The sequence below is a fragment of the Salvelinus sp. IW2-2015 genome, unplaced genomic scaffold (genome assembly GCF_002910315.2).
Source record: "Salvelinus sp. IW2-2015 unplaced genomic scaffold, ASM291031v2 Un_scaffold915, whole genome shotgun sequence".
Lineage (NCBI taxonomy): Eukaryota > Metazoa > Chordata > Actinopteri > Salmoniformes > Salmonidae > Salvelinus > Salvelinus sp. IW2-2015.
In genome coordinates, this window is record NW_019942645.1 from 484,900 (window position 1) to 498,541 (window position 13,642).

At 43.1% G+C, this 13,642-nt stretch overlaps 1 long non-coding RNA gene across 1 annotated transcript in view; it reads left to right on the plus strand.

Annotated features, from left to right (window-relative positions):
* LOC112069143 (uncharacterized) overlaps positions 1-13,238 on the plus strand; it is an 18,988-nt gene extending 5,750 nt beyond the window's left edge. Inside the window, exons 2-3 of the long non-coding RNA XR_002893683.2 lie at positions 12,439-12,550; positions 13,030-13,238. This is a non-coding gene — a long non-coding RNA (uncharacterized lncRNA). The remainder of the gene's footprint in view (positions 1-12,438; positions 12,551-13,029) is intronic.
* The last annotated feature ends 404 nt before the right edge of the window (positions 13,239-13,642 follow it).

Sequence of the window (13,642 nt, forward strand, 5' to 3'; positions counted from 1 at the left end):
TGGTAGCAGTTTCTGTAGCGCTCATGTGATGGAGTTATGGAGCAAAATAAATCACCACTGGATTAATAACCATGATTCTGCAAGTAAGCTACTTTGTACTTTTAATTGAGAAGGTTTTTGGGAAAGCCTTCCCATCTACCTTAAGACGGCTATCATTAGCATCTTTAGCAGCTAAAGCCTTCCATCTACCTGAAGACGGTTACCATTAGCATCTTAGCAGCTAACGCTTCCCATCTACCTGAAGACGGTTACCATTAGCATCTTTAGCAGCTAAAGCCTTCCCATCTACCTGAAGACGTTACCATTAGCATCTTTAGCAGCTAACGCCTTCCCATCTACCTGAAGACGGTTACCATTAGCATCTTTAGCAGCTAAACGCCTTCCCATCTACCTGAAAGACGGTTATCATTAGCATCTTTAGCAGCTAAAGCCTTCCCATCTACCTGAAGACGGTTAACATAGCATCTTTAGCAGCTAAAGCCTTCCCATCTACCTGAAGACGGCTATCATTAGCATCTTTAGCAGCTAAAGCCTTCCCATCTACCTGAAGACGTACCATTAGCAACTTAGCAGCTAAAGCCTTCCCATCTACCTGAAGACGGTTATCATTAGCATCTTTAGCAGCTAAAGCCTTCCCATCTACCTGAAGATGGTTACCATTAGCATCTTTAGCAGCTAAAGCCTTGCCATCTACCTTGAAGACGGTCCATTAGCATCTTTAGCAGCTAAAGCCTTCCCATCTACCTGAAGACGGTTACCATTAGCATCTTTAGCAGCTAAAGCCTTCCCATCTACCTGAAGACGTTACCATTAGCATCTTTAGCAGCTAAGCCTTCCCATCTACCTGAAGACGGTTACATTAGCATCTTTAGCAGCTAAAGCCTTCCCATCTACCTGAAGACGGTACATTAGCATCTTAGCAGCTAAGCCTTCCCATCTACCTGAAGACGGTTACATTAGCATCTTTAGCAGCTAAAGCCTTCCCATCTACCTGAAGACGGCTACATTAGCATCTTAGCAGCTAAAGCCTTCCCATCTACCTGAAGACGGTTAACATTAGCATCTTTAGCACTAACGCCTTCCCATCTACCTGGAGACGTATCATTAGCATCTTTAGCAGCTAAAGCCTTCCCATCTACCTGAAGACGGTTACCCATTAGCATCTTTAGCAGCTAAAGCCTTCCATCTACTGAGACTACATTAGCATCTTAGCAGCTAAAGCCTTCCCATCTACCTGAAGACGGTTATCATTAGCATCTTAGCAGCTAAAGCGGTAGAAATGTGCACACCGCAGACACACAGACAGACACAGACACACACAGAACACAACAGACAGGGCATTACCATTCGTGCCTCTTCAGAAAGTTGCAAGGAATACGAATGACTGATGCAATCTGTTCTTGACTGAGGTAGTTTCTAATAAAGGATGGATGGCATTATGCTGATTATGCTATGCTGGTAGGATGGATGGCATTATGCTGTGTTTAAAGGATGGATGGCATATCTGTGTTACAAGGATGGATGGCACTTGCTGTGTTTAAAGGATGGATGGCACTATGCTGTGTTTAAAGGATGGATGGCATTATGCTGTGTTTAAAGGATGGATGGCATTATGCTGTGTTTAAAGGATGGATGCATTAGCTGTGTTAAAGGATGGATGCATTATGCTGTGTTTTTAAGGATGATGGCACTATGCTGTGTTTAAAGGATGGATGGCATATGCTGTGTTTAAAGGATGGATGGCACTATGCTGTTTAAGGATGGATGGCACTATGCTGTGTTTAAGGATGGATGGCACAGCTGGTTTAAAGGATGGATGGCACTATGCTGTGTTTAAGGATGGATGGCATTATGCTGTGTTTAAAGGATGGATGGCATATGCTGTGTTTAAAGGATGGATGGCATTATGCTGTGTTTAAAGGATGGATGGCCATTATTGCTGTGTGTAAAGATGATGGCACTTGCGTGTTTTAAAGGATGGATGGCATATGCTGTGTTTAAAGGATGGATGGCATATGCTTGTTTAAAGGATGGAGGCATATGTGTGTTTAAAGGATGGATGGCACTATGCTGTGTTTAAAGGATGGATGGCACTATGCTGTGTTTAAAGGATGATGGCATTATGCTGTTTTAAAGATGGATGGCACTATGCTGGTTTAAAGGATGGATGGCATATGCTGTTTAAGATGGATGCAATCTGTGTTTAAAGGATGGATGGCACTGATGCTGTGTTTAAGATGGATGGAGCACTATGCTGTGTTTAAAGGATGGATGGCACTATGCTGTGTGTTTAAAAAAAAAAAAAAAAAAGGATGGATGCATTATGCTGTGTTTTAAAGGAGATGGATGGCATATGCTGTGTTAAAGGATGGATGGCACTATTGCTGTTGTTAAAGGATGGATGGCAATTATGCGTGTTTAAGGATGGATGGCACTATGCTGTGTTAAAGGATGGATGCACTATGCTGTGTTTAAAGATGGATGGCATTATGCTGTGGTTTAAAGGATGGATGGCATTAGCTGTGGTTAAAGGATGGATGGCACTATGCTGTGTTTAAAGGATGGATGGCACTATGCTGTGTTTAAAGGATGGATGGCATTATGCTGTGTTTAAAGGATGGATGGCATTACTGCTGTGTTTAAAGGATGGATGCACTATGCTGTGTTTAAGGATGGATGGCACTATGCTGTGTTTAAAGGATGGATGGCATTATGCTGTGTTAAAGGATGGATGGCATTATGCTTGTAAGGAGATGGCATTATGCTGTGTTTAAAGGATGGATGGCACTATGCTGTGTTTAAAGGATGGATGGCATTATGCTGTGTTTAAAGGATGGATGGCTTATGCTGTGTTTAAAGGATGGAGGCATTATGCTGTGTTTAAGGAGGATGGATTATGCTGTGTTTAAAGGATGGATGCATTATCCTGTGTTTAAAGGATGGATGGCATTATGCTGTGTTTAAAGGATGGATGGCATAGGCTGTGTTTAAGGGGATGCATTTATGCATGTGTTTAAGATGGATGGCATTATGCTGTGTTTAAAGGATGATGCATATGCTGGTTTAAAGGATGGATGCATTATGCTGTGTTTAAGGATGGATGCATTATCTGTGTTTAAAGGATGGATGGCATTATGCTGTGTTTAAGGATGGATGGCACTATGCTGTGTTTAAAGGATGGATGGCATATGCTGTGTTGAAAGGATGGATGGCATTATTGCTGTGTTAGAGGATGATGGCATATGCCTGTACTCTGTGTTTTAGAGGATGGATGGCATTATGCTGTGTTTAGAGGATGGATGGCATCTATGCTGGTGTTTAAGAGGATGGATGCAAATGCTGTGTTTAAGAGATGGATCATTATGCTTGTGTTTAAAGGATGGATGGCATTATGCTGTGTTTAGAGGATGGATGGCATTATGCTGTGTTTAAAGGATGGATGGCATTATGCTGTGTTTAGAGGATGGATGGCACTATGCTGTGTTTAGAGAATGGATGGCACTATGCTGTGTTTAAAGAGGATGCATTATGCGTGTTTTAAAGGATGGATGGCATTATCTGTGTTTAGAGGATGGATGGCATTATGCTGTGTTTAGAGGATGGATGGACTATGCTGTGTTTAAAGGATGGATGGCACCATGCTGCTGTGTTTTAAAGGATGGATGGCAATGATGTGTTTAAAGGATGGATGCATATGCTGTGTTAAAGATGGATGGCATTATGCTGTGTTTAAAGGATGGATGGGCATTATGCTGTGTTTAGAGGGATGGATGGCTTATGCTGTGTTAAAGGATGGATGGCACTATGCTGTGTTTAAAGGATGGATGCAATTATGCTGTGTTTAGAGATGGATGGCACTATGCTGTGTTTAAAGGATGGATGGCATTATGCTGTGTTTAAAGGATGGGATGGCATTTATGCTGTGTTTAAAGGATGGATGCTTAATCTGTGTTTATAAGGATGGATGGCATTATGCTGTGTTTAAAGGATGGATGGCACTATTGCTGTGTTTAAGAGGATGGATGGCACTATGCTGGTGTTTGAGGATGGATGGCATATGCTGTGTTTAAAGATGGATGGCATTATGCTGTGTTTAGAGGATGGATGGCATTATGCTGTGTTTAAAGGATGGATGCATTATGCTGTGTTTAGAGGATGGATGGCACTATGCTGCTGTGTTTAAGGATTGGATGGCATTATGCTGTGTTTAAAGGATGGATGGACTATGCTGTTTAGGATGGATGCTATGCTGTGTTTAAGGATGGATGGCATTATCTGTGTTTAAGGATGATGGCATTATGCTGTGTTAGAGGATGGATGGCATATGCTGTGTTTAAGGATGGATGCATTATGCTGTGTTAAGAGGATGGATGGCATTATGCTGTGTTTAGAGGATGGATGGCACTATGCTGTGTTTAAAGATGGATGGACATTATGCTGTGTTTAAAGGATGGATGGCATTATGCTGTTTTAGAGGAGGGATGGCATTAGCTGCTGTTTTAAAGGATGGATGGCATTATGCCTGTGTTTAAAGGAGGATGGCACTTATGCTGTGTTTAAAGGATGGATGGCATTATGCTGTGTTTATGGAGGGCCTACTGTTAGGATGGCATATGCTGTGTTTAGAGGATGGATGGCATTATGCTGTGTTTTAAAGGATGGATGGCATTATGCTGTGTTAAAGATGGATGACTAGCTTGTTTAGGATGGATGGCATATCTGTGTTTAAGAGATGGCACTATGCTGTGTTTTAAAGGATGATGGCATTATGCTGTGTTTAGAGGATGGATTGGCACTATGCTGTTTAAAGATGGATGGCACTATGCTGTGTTTTAGAGATGGATGGCACTTATGCGTGTGTTTAAAGATGGATGGCCACTATGCTGTGTTTTAAAGGATGGATGGCACTATGCTTGTGCTTTAAAGATGGATGCATGTATGCTGTGTTGAGAGGATGGATGGCACAATGCTGTGTTTAGGAGTCCAAATCAATTACAGTTGTTTCCAATGTGACAGGATGGAACATTCCGCAGAGCCTTCAATCTGGTAACAGTGGCCTCCCGTTGGGGCCGGGGGACATAGAGAGAGGAGGAGGTACTCTATGATGACTTAATTGTTTTGACACAGTTGGACAACACAGTCCTCTCAGGATGAGAGCCAGGAGACATTTAGGATCAGGGATGGCAACTTCAGGTTCCTCGGGGCCTGATTGTGTCACACATTGCCCATCCCTGTAGCTAAACACACCTGTGACAGTGACGCTGGGCTAATTGTTTTTTTGGAAGAGCATTGGCTCTACAACTGTCTCTCCTTAGCTAAGCTGTCGGTCCTAGCTCACTGTGCCCTTCGTCTACAACCGCTCTCAGCTAACAACCTGTGTCTCCTAGCTTATGTGTTCAGCTCTACAACGTCCGTTCAGCTTCACCTGTCTCCTTCAGCTCTAACAACCTGTCGTCTCCTTCAGCTTTAACAACCTGTCGTGCTCCTTCAGCTCTAAAACAACCTGTCTCTCCGTCAGCTCTAACAACCTGTTCGTCTCCCTTCACTCTAACAACCTGTCGTCTCCTTCAGCTCTTTAGCTGCTAAAGATGCTAATGGTAACCGTCTTCAGGTAGATGGGAAGGCTTTAGCTGCTAAAGATGCTAATGATAGCCGTCTTAAGGTAGATGGGAAGGCTTTCCCAAAAACCTTCTCAATTAAAAGTACAAAGTAGCTTACTTGGCAGAATCATGGTTATTAATCCAGTGGTGATTTATTTTGCTCCATAACTCCATCACATGAGCGCTACAGAAACTGCTAACCAAACAACTGTCACGATCGTTATATAAATAATCGGACCAAGGCGAGTGAGTCGAGTTTCACATATTTATTACAGTGAAACTTCAAAACAACAAAGATATAACGATCGTGAAATACGTAGCGCACACAGCAACTCATACAAAACAATATCTCACATAGCAGGTGGGAAAAGGGACAAACTAAGTATGATCCCCAATTAGAGGCAATGATTTTCAGCTGCCTCCAATTGGGAACCATACTCACACACGAACATAGAAACACAATAACTAGAACCCCCCCCTAGTCAAGCTCTGACCTATTACACCATAGAGAACCCCGAGGTCGTGACAACAACACTCTRGCTGGTGCACACGTGAATTAAAGGCTAACCACAAAAAAAAAAAAAAAAAAGATTTCTTTCAAGACCTCAAAAGTGGTGTCCTGATGTTGTTCATGCCTTGTTGTGAACTTACAACATACAATTGAGTTGTTATTTTACGGGAAAGAAATGTGATTTTCAGAAGAGAGAGAGAGAAAACGGGGTGAGGGAGAGGAGAGCGAAAGGCACCTAAAGGGCTCCCAGACCAAGAGAAACAAGATTCTCTGGTCTGATGAAACCAAGATTGAACCTTTTGGCCTGAATGCCAAGRATCATGTCTGGATGAAAGCTGGCACCATCCCTACGGTGAAGCATGGTGGTGGCAGCATCATGCTGTGGGGATGTTTTTCAGCAGCAAGGACTGGGAGACTAGTCAGGATCGAGGCAAAGATGAACGGATCAAAGTACAGAGAGATCCTTGATGGATACCTGCTCCAGAGCACTCAGGACCTCAGACTGGGGCGAAGGTTCACCTTCCAACAGGACAACAACCCTAATAACACAGCCAAGACAACGCAGGAGTGGCTTCGGGACAAGTCTCTGAATGTCATTGAGTGGCCCAGCCAGAGCCCATACCCAAGAAGACTCCAGTCTGTAATCGCTGCCAAAGGTGCTTCAACAAAGTACTGAGTAAAGGGTCTGAATACTTATGTAAATGTGATATTTCAGTTTTTATTTTTAATACATTTGCAGAAATGTCAAAAAATCTGTTTTTGCTTTGTGTGTAGATTGATGAGGTGGGAAAAATCTATTTAATCAATTTTAGAATAAAGCTGTAACTGATAAAGTCAAGGGGTCTGAATACTTTCTGAAGGCACCCATTTTTTTTTTTAACTTCTACTCAAGCAGGAAGTGTACCCATCAATCTGTGCTGTGATTTGTCATGCCTACGCGTCGCTCGTCTCTCAACCGATCTGTCTTGTAGGACATGGAACTCACATTAAAATATTCCTTAGCAACCGCCATTCAAAAATGAAAACATAGTTCCTGATATCACTGAGTCCGTTTCTGTGGTAACATGGACTCTTCACAACGTGATGGAACTTTGTCGCTCCTTGTTTCAGCGAGGTGTTGTAGCCATCCAGTATCGTGAAGTACATTCACCAAATGGCTTACCAATAAAAGGACACACTGTGACGGTCGGTAGAGGAGACGGTCAGTGTGACTGACAGTGTTTTTAAAAGGACACACTGTGGCGGTCGGTAGAGGAGACGGTCAGTGTGACTGACAGTGTTTTTGCTATTTGAACGATTATAACGTGACCGTAGTCATTTGACTGAAAAATAACCGTTATCCAAAGTTCCAAGACCTCCACAGTCATAGTTCTGAACAAATTGTAAAATAAGGCAAGGGGTATGAATACTTTCCGTTTTAACCGGTTAGAGTGAAGGTTTGGACCGGTTCTAGAACAGGTTTGGAACGGTTCGAGGGCAGGTTTGCACCGGTTCTGTTGTGTATGGAGAGAGCAGGACTGAAAGAGAGAGAGAGCCACGGACTAAAATAACCAACGAAGGACAGATAGAATGGTGAATGGGCAGAAAAACGAGTGGTGTGGAAAGAGAGATAGAGGGAGGAAAATACATGGAGCAGAGAGAGAGAGAGAGAGAGAGAGAAGAGAGAGACAGAGAGAGAGAGAGAGAGAGACAGAGACAGAGGAGAGAGAGAGAGAGAGAGAGAGAGAGAGAGAGAGAGAGTGTGTGTGTGTGTGTCATAGTGAGCGTGTCCTCAGATCTATGAGGACTGACAGCAGAGTTCAGACAAGGACAATTAGGTAATACCTCTCCTTTCACCATCTCTATTTCTCTTTACCTCTCTTTCTCCCCCACCCCCTCTCTTCTCTCTCTCTCCTTATCTCTCTCTCCCCTCTCTCTTCCCCCCTCTCTCTCAATTCAATTTCAATTGAAGGGGCTTTTGGCATGGGAAACACATGTTAACATGCGCAAACCAATGTTCTAACTGACTTGCCTAGTTAAATAAAGGATAAAAAAATAAAAAAATACAAATAAAAGTGAGTAGATAATAAACAAAAGTGAAATAAACAATAAAAATGAACAGTAAACATTACACTCACAGAAGTTCACAAAGAAAAGACATTTCAAATGTCATGTCCCGTGTGGCTCAGTTGGTAGAGCATGGCGCTTGCAACGCCAGGGTTGTGGTCGGAGGGGGACCAGGATGAATATGTATGACTTTCCAATTTGTAAGTCGCTCTGGATAAGAGCGTCTGCTAAATGATTAAATGTAAATGTCATATTATGTATAATTACAGTGTTGTAACAATGTGCAAATAGTTAAAGTACAAAAGGGAAAATAATAAACATAAATATAGGTTGTATTTACAATGGTGTTTGTTCTTCACTGGTTGCCCTTTTCTGTGGCAACAGGTCCACACATCTTGCTGCTGTGATGGCACACTGTGGTATTTCACCCAATAGATACGGGAATTTATAAATCGTTTTTTTTTTTTTTATTCTTTGTGGATCTGTGTTGTCTGATTGAAATATGTGTCTCTAATATGGTCATACATTGGCAGAGGTTAGGAAGTGCAGCTCAGTTTCCACCTCAGGCGGCCTTTCTCAATAGCAAGGCTATGCTCCACTGAGTCTGTACATAGTCAAAGCTTTCCTTAAGTTTGGGTCAGTCACAGTGGTCATGGATTCTGCCACTATGTATCTCTGTTTAGGGCAATAGCATTCTAGTTTTGAATTCTAGTTTGCTCAGTTTTTTGGTTAATTCTTTCCAATGTGTCAAGTAATTATCTTTTTTGTTTCTCATGATTTGGTTGGTCTAATTGTGTTGCTGTCCTGGGGCTCTGTGGGGTGTTGTTTGTGTTTGTGATCAGAGCCCAGGACCAGGTTGCTGAAGGGACTCTTCACCAGGTTCATCACTCTCTCCTCTCTTTCTCTCTTCAAATCAAATTGTATTTATCACGTGTAGTTGTGGAAATGACTCAACCGTTATGTAGAAATGATGTTGAATTATAAAACAGTACATTTATCATCTGACTTCCTGTATTATGTGAATAAATGCAACCGTGTACGTCTTCTAGAGAATCTAGTCCAGGTATCACCTCTCAGTATGACTAAACGTGTGTCTATCTTGACAGTAAGAGACTAGATACAAACCGCTAATCCTGTTAGCCAGTGTTCTAGCATTAATGCATTACTGTATTGAGAAAGCAGATCAGAGAAGTTGGTAACCAAGCAACAAAGGAGACCTACTAAATTATGAGACGTGCTCCCAGGGTTCCGTGGGAACAGATAAGTTGTTTTGTCCCTGTGGTAGATCAGCCATCCAGAACTGTCATGAATTGGGGCGGCAGGTAGCCTAGTGTTAGAGCGTTGGACTAGTAACCGAAAGGTTTGTGAGATCGAATCCCGAGCTGACAAGGTAGAAATCTGTTGTTCTGCCCTGAAGAGGCAGAACGTCCTAGGCCGTCATTGAAAATAAGATGTGTTCTTAACTGACTTGCCGAGTTAAATATAGGTTAAAAATGGTGATTGAGTCTTCCCGCTGGGCCTCTGTGCCTACAGTCACAGAATATACCTTTTCTCATTCTCCACTACACGTGCTTGGTAAACAGGTGTAGACTACCGTGAAATGCTTGGTAAAAGGTGTAGACTACCAGTGAAATGCTTGTAAACAACAGGTGTAGACTACCGTGAAATGCTTGGTAAACAACAGGTGTAGACTACCAGTGAAATGCTTGGTAACAACAGGTGGTAGACCTAACAGTGAAATGCTTGGTAAACAACAGGTGTAGACTACCAGTGAAATGCTTGGTAAACAACAGGTGTAGACTAGCAGTGAAATGCTTGGTAAACAACAGTTGTAGACTAGCAGTGAAATGCTTGGTAACAACAGGTGTAGACTAGCGTGAAATGCTTGGTAAACAACAGGTGTAGACTAGCTGAAATGCTTGGTAACAACAGGTGTAGACTAGCAGTGAAATGCTTGGTAAACAACAGGTGTAGACTAGCAGTGAAATGCTTGGTAAACAAAAGGTGTAGACTAACAGTGAAATGTCGGTAAACACAGGTGTAGACTAACAGTGAAATGCTTGGTAAACAAAGGTGTAGACTACCAGTGACATGCTTGGTAACAACAGGTGTAGACTAGCAGTGAAATGCTTGGTAACACAGGTGTAGACTAGCCTGAAATGCTTGGTAAACAACAGGTGTAGACTAGCAGTGAAATGCTTGGTAAACAACAGGTGTGACTACCACAGTGAATGCTTGGTAAACACAGGTGTAGACTACAGTGAAATGCTTGGTAACAACGGGTGTAGACTACAGTGAAATGCTTGGTAAACAACAGGTGTAGACTACCAGTGAAATGCTTGGTAAACAACAGGTGTAGACTACCAGTGAAATGCTTGGTAAACCAGGTGTAGACTACCAGTGAAATGCTTGGTAAACACAGGTGTAGACTACAGTGAAATGCTTGGTAAACACAGGTGTAGACTAACAGTGAAATGCTTGGTAAACAACAGGTGTAGACTAGCAGTGAAATGCTTGGTAAACAACAGGTGTAGACTACCAGTGAAATGCTTGGTACAACAGGTGTAGCTACCAGTGAATGCTTGGAACAACAGGTGTAGACTACCAGTGAAATGCTTGGTAAACAACAGGTGTAGACTAACAGTGAAATGCTTGGTAACAAAGGTGTAGACTAGCAGTGAATGCTTGGTAAACAACGGTGTAACTACCAGTGAAATGCTTGAACAACAGGTGTAGACTAGCAGTGAAATGCTTGGTAAACAACAGGTGTAGACTAACAGTGAAATGCTTGGTAAACAACAGGTGTAGACTACCAGTGAAATGCTCGGTAAACAACAGGTGTACAGAATGCGTTTCCACTGCTCCAGAGTCCAATGGCGGTGAGCTTTACACCACTCCAGCCGACTTGGCATTGCGCATGGTGATCTTAGGCTGTGTGCGGCTGCTCGGCACGGAAACCCATTTCATGAAGCTCCCAACGAACAGGTAACGTTGCTTCCAGAGGCAGTAAGTGTTGCAACCGACGATTGTTACGCGTTCAGCACTCGGCTGTCGTTCTGTGAGCTTGTGTGGCCTACCACTTTGCGGCTGAGCCGTTGTTGCTCCTAGACGTTCCACTTCACAATAACAGAACTTACAGTCGACCGGGGCAGCTCTAGCAGGGTAGACATTTGCCGAACTGACTTGTTGGAAAGGTGGCTTGCTACGGCGTGCCACGTTGAAAGTCACTAAGCTCTTCAGTATGGCCCTTCTACTGCCAATGTTTGTCTATGGAGATTGCATGGCTGTGTGTATCGGGTGTGGGTGAAATTGCCAAATCCACTAATTTGAAGGCGTGTCCACATACTTTTGTATATGTTGTAGGTGTGATGGGCTGAGAATAGCCGAGGCCGGGTTTAGCGAGGCTGTAATAGGTCGAAAACACCATATAATCAGGAATACCAGAGACGTTTCAGGACCTTGTCATGTGGGATGTTTATCTAACTACTTTCTGAATGGAACAAAGTAGCTTTCAAATCGTAGAATAAAAATACTTTTGTTCTGTGAAAACAGGGTGGATGGGACAGAAGAGAGAGGGGTGCTGGTGAGGCATCCTGATATCACAGCATAACCTGCTATTCTACATTGGCCTAACATTCTGAATATAATATCAAGCATAACCTGCTATTCTACATTGGCCTAACATTCGAATATAATATCACAGCATAACCTGCTATTCTACATTGGCTAACATTCTGAATATAATATCACAGCATACCTGCTATTTCATTGGCCTAACATTCTGAATATAATATCACAGCATAACCTTCTATCTACATTGGCCTAACATTCTGAATATAATATCACAGCATAACCTGCTATTCTACATTGGCCTAACATTCTGAATATAAATATCACAGCATAACCTGCTATTTCTCATTGGCCTAACATTCTGATATATATACTAGCATAACCTGCTATTCTACATTGGCCTAACATTCTGAATATAATATCATAGCCTTTGTGTCTGCGTGTCCAGGGACAATATTTCTACTATTTATTTTTCTTATAATTTTTATAACTTTCTGTCCCATCCACCCCGTTTTCAGAGAACAGTCACAGACAGACAGTTAGGTAGAAATACAGACCAGTCACAGACAGACAGACAGAGAGAGAGACAGAGAGAGAGAGACAGAGAGAGAGAGACTGTCTGTATTGCTACCTAACTGTCTGTCTGTGACTGTCTGTATTTCTAACTGTCTGTCTGTCTGCTGTCTGCTGTCTCTCCTGTCTGTCTGTCAGGATGCCTCACCAGTACCCAGCTCTGACCACAGAACAGAAGAAGGAGCTGCAGGAGATAGCAGAGAGGATCACGGCTCCGGGAAAGGAATCCTGGCTGCAGATGAGTCCACCGGTCAGTGCTGTGTGGTGTCTAATGTGTGTGTGCCTCTAAAGTGTGTGTGTGTGTGTTGTCTAAGTGTGTGTGTCTAATGTGTGTCTCTACGTGTGTGTGTCTAACGTGTGTGTGTGTCTAACGTGTGTGTCTAGTGTGTGTGTTGTGTGTGTGTGGTCTTCAACGTGTGTGTGTGTTCTACTGTTGTGTGTGTGTGTGTGTGTCTCTAACGTGTTTGTGTGTGTGTGTGTGTCTAACGTGTTTGTGTGTGTGTCGTGTGTGTGTGTGTGTGTGTGTGTGTGTTCTCTCTAACGTGTTTGTGTGTGTGTGGTGTGTCTCTCTAACGTGTTTGTGGTGTGTGTGTGTGTCTAACGTGTGTGTGTGTGTGTGTGTGTCTCTCTAACGTGTTTGTGTGTGGTGTGTGTCTCTACGTGTGTGTGTGCTAACGTGTGTGTGTGTGTGTGTCTAACGTGTGTGTGTGTGTGTGTGTGTGTGTGCAGGCAGCATGGGTAAGCGTCTACCCCATCGGGGTAGAGAACACAGAGAGAACGTCGTCTGTATCGCCAGCTGCTGTTCAGGCCGATGAGAGATGGACGCTTGTATTGGGGGAGTGATTTTCTTCCACGAGCACTCTCTACCAGAACACTGATGACGGGACCAACTTCTCCCAGCTCATCAAGGACAGGGGGATTGTAGTGGGCATCAAGGTAGGGACACACACACATTAGCAGACACACACACATTAGCAGACACACACACACACACACACACACACACACACACACACACACACACACACACACACACACACACACACACATTAGCAGACACACACACACACACCACATACACACACATTAGCAAGAACACACACACACATGAGCAGAAACACACACACAACATTAGCAGACACACACACACACACACACACACACACGTTTTTATTAATACCCGGTGGATTAGCTTTAGTTTAAGGACACTGAGGTCACCAGGCAGAGGGAGAACATACAGGGCGACACACAGTGTGTTTGTTAACCTCAAATGTTTGATACATCTTCTGTCTGTTTGCGGTGAGAGTGTTGAAAAGGATCCACCAGAGAGCAATGCCACCCC